This window comes from Bison bison, unplaced genomic scaffold, assembly GCF_000754665.1.
Source record: "Bison bison bison isolate TAMUID 2011002044 unplaced genomic scaffold, Bison_UMD1.0 scf7180017864472, whole genome shotgun sequence".
Lineage (NCBI taxonomy): Eukaryota > Metazoa > Chordata > Mammalia > Artiodactyla > Bovidae > Bison > Bison bison.
Genome location: NW_011495033.1, coordinates 1,439,039 through 1,442,805, shown reverse-complemented (window position 1 = coordinate 1,442,805; position 3,767 = coordinate 1,439,039).

Genomic DNA, 3,767 nt, shown 5'->3' with positions numbered 1-3,767 from the left:
AAAATCTTTAAGTAACTCACTAAAGAACTCCTCATAGAACCACTGAATATCTTTAACTCATTAAAGAGTGAATCATGAGGACCAGGTTTGAGAACTACAAGGATGAGCCAAACAAATGAAATAAATGCTGGATGTTCAAAAAGCCAGCAGTGGTTAAGAGGCAATCCCCTAGGATCTCCAGAAGTAGCCTGGCCCAGCACCACCTTGAAGAGGCAGCACAATCATCACCCTAGCATCTGCCCCCACCCCCAAAATGAGACAAGCTTTTATGTTCCCCTCACCCACTAGGGCCAACAGGTAGGAGGTTCTGGGCTGAGCGGGTAATGGAAGCCATCATCTTATTTCCACACACTGGATCCAAAGTTCCTTCATACTTCTTGATGCACCCCCACCCAGCACTTACTCCTTCAGACATGCTGTGAGCCTCTCAAAGCTGAGAATTGTTTTCCATTTTGCTTCAATTTTTCCCTCTCCACCACATCTGTTAATATACCTAATGCTAGTTCCATTCCTAAGCATTTAATATTTAAACTCATTTAACCCTTGAAATAACCCTGTCAGCACTATTTCCCCTCTTTCACTGATGAGGAAACTGAGGCAGAGAGAAGTTAAAGAACTTGCCTAAAGTTATATGAGCAGTAAGCAGAAGGTAAGGAAGGTTCAAACCCAGACTTCAGAACACAAGCTTTTAACTATTCTCCCAACTCATATTTACTGTTTTATTGACTGTTTATTGGACAAGGTCTAGTAAAACCTCATGTTCAAGAGGTAAAAACTAATGGATCAATCAACGATTGCAAAGTCTTCCCAAGAGGTACACCTGACAGAGTGTGACCGGTAGACTTGACCAAGCCCTGCCCTATGGCCCTGGGGCACAGTCAGGGGACTTCCAGGCAATGGCAGCACTGGCAGCCTGTGGGAGCTAAACACAAGTTAAAAACAAGCTAACCAGAAAAGGCTGAGAATATCTGGTCTATTTTGTTCATATACCTCTAAAATGTATATCTAAGCCATTCCGTACAAATTCATCCTATGCATTATGTCCACAAAATACATTATATAATCCTAAACAAAAAGCTCATTTCCCATATTTAATCTGCCAAATAAGGTTATTAAAAACCTCTTCATCACTGACTTTAGATAGCAGATGCATACTGCCTGAGCGCTAAAGCCAGCTTCTTGTCATCCTTTCCTTTGGTCTTTACTTAGGCCATGCCACGCGGCATGCAGGATCTTAGTTCCCCAACCAGGGATCAAACCCATGCCCCCACAGTGGAAGCCTGGAGTCTTAACCACTGGACAGCCAGGGAAGTCCCTCCTTTCAGAGAAAAAAGTGTTGAGGCTTCACACTGCACTGCTGGGATCTCAAAAGTAAACTGGCTTTGACAGAAAGCAGTGCAGTGTAACAGTGTCAGCTCTCAGGCCACAATTCCTAGGTTCAATTCTGGCTCAGTCACTTACAAGCTGTGTGACTTTGGGGCACTTTACTGTATCTCTGTCAGTTTCCTCATCTATAAAATGGAAATAGTTTAATAAGTGGAGATCATAGTACTTTCCTCACTGGACTGTTATAGACAGTAAATGAGACAAGGCATATAACGTACTCAGCAAAGTGCCTGGCACAGAATAACCAGTCAATAAATGTCAGCTATTAATATTGTATATGCCTCTCTAAAATTGAAGAAATTCTTCTGTGTGGTTTCAAAAGAAAAGAGCTTGATGGGGGGAGGGGGAGAACAAAGATTAAGTAATCTTTATAAAGACAGCAACTAAATAAATTGTCCTACGCAGAAAATAGGGTACATGGCAGAAACAAAAAGGACCACAATGCCCGTGAACCTTCCACACCCCAGCCACAAACTCTGGCAATCCTCACCTTCTCTCCTGGGCCAAAGATCTGAATTCATATCTGTTATGAAAAGGTGGAGCTCAACATTAAGCTAACAGCTGAGATTAAAGTTATTAACACCAAGACGTGGGGAAAGCTCAAACAAAGCTGTGTGTTAGTCACTGAGTTGTGTCCAACTCTTCGCGACTCCATGGATTATAGCCTGCCAGGCTCCTCAGTCCATGGGATTCTCCAGGCAAGAATACTGGACTGGGTTGCCATTTCCTTCTCCTGGGGATCTTCCCCACCCAGGGATTGAACCTGGGTTCTCCTGCACTGCAGGCAGATTCTTTACCATCTGAGCCACCAGGGAAGCCCCTGCTGCTATTTCCAAATTTTGCAACCAACAAAACACACAAAAGGTTGAGAACTTGAGTTTCAGTGACTGTTTGCCATCACGTCACTGCACAGTAATGCAAAACCCCAGACATCATGAAGGTGGTAAAAAGTAGAACATATTTGGTTTAGAGCAAACACACATTCCCACCTCATGTTATAATGCTATTAAACCAAACAGACTGAGAAAGACCTAGAATAATTTGTAAGCTTTACGATCCCTATGCTTTTTTTTTTAATCGGTATGTGTTAACAAGAGATTATCCCATTTCATTTCTGGTCAGAGAGAATAAACCTAAATTAGGACTCTCCTAAAAAAGTAAGTCTGCAAAGGCTGGTTCAGGAGTCTCCTAATTCAGGTGAGACTGGCCTGAATCTAGTCTCACGTGGTCAGGATTAAACTGCTTCCACCTGGAACAGCGAGGTGGCACTAAGACTCTGCGTACTGTTACACAGATAACAATAACCTCAGAATTACTCTGTATACCACAAATCTCAAGTACCAAGTGCACAAATCCCAAGTACCAAGTGCACAAATCCCTTTAACAACTCCAGTGGCCTGGGTGAGTGTCATGTCTCAACCTTTAGCAAGGAAGATCCAGTGCAGATCATTTAAACTCTCAAGAGAGTCACTTCAGTGGGATCTGTTTTCAACATCTAGGAAGACTCAAGCCACAGCCCTCAACTTACTGAACAAGGAGAGGCCCTGGAGGACAAGACTGATAACGTTCAAGTCCAGGGAAAAATGAACTTCCATTCACTTTCAGGGGAGGGATTGTTTCCACTGGCTTATTTCTGAATTATTTCCTGAAATTAAAAAAAAAAAATCTTTCCTCCACTGATTGCTTTGAAAACTATAACCCCCTCATTTCGGAGAACAGTCTCTGGACGCTAAGATCTCTTGGACACAGTCAGCCGGGTATCAGCTTATTCAGGGCTGGTCACAGAGGCTTTTCTTCTATAACCAAGGCACTTAGCTCACCACCTTCATTCTCCGCGGGGGAAGAGGAAGGTAAAAGTATTTTGGAAAAATGCCCAAGAAAGGAAAAAGCTGACCGATTTCCTGAGGGTGTCTCCATCCCTCTCGGCCAGTATGTGGTGACTTCCTACCAAAGGCCACCAGGGGAGTATAGCCAAACCCGGCTCTCCGACACTGCAGGAAATGTTTCAAGCCTAAAAACCCACTTGTAGGATTATCGGATTCATTCCCGGCACCGCTGCCAAGTGATGCCCCCGCAGTGCCAACATCATTCTCAGCTCTTTGTCCCCACGTTGCCCGGCTCTGCTCGGGCGCTAGCCCCACCCTGGGGCCGAGGCAGTTCCCCTTCCCCTGGGCTGTCCTCCCAAGTCACACCCAGAGGCCTGGGTCAGCGGCTCCTCCTCCCCCACACACTCGCGCTGGTCCGTGGGAGCGAGCCCCGGCAGAAGCTGCGCCCCGGCCACGCTCACTCCAGCCCTGTGCCCACGTCCCTCGTGGGGGTGAGCTCTCGAGGAGCAGCCAGGCTGGGGAGTTCCGCGGCCCTCACCCCCGCCCGGGGCCTCC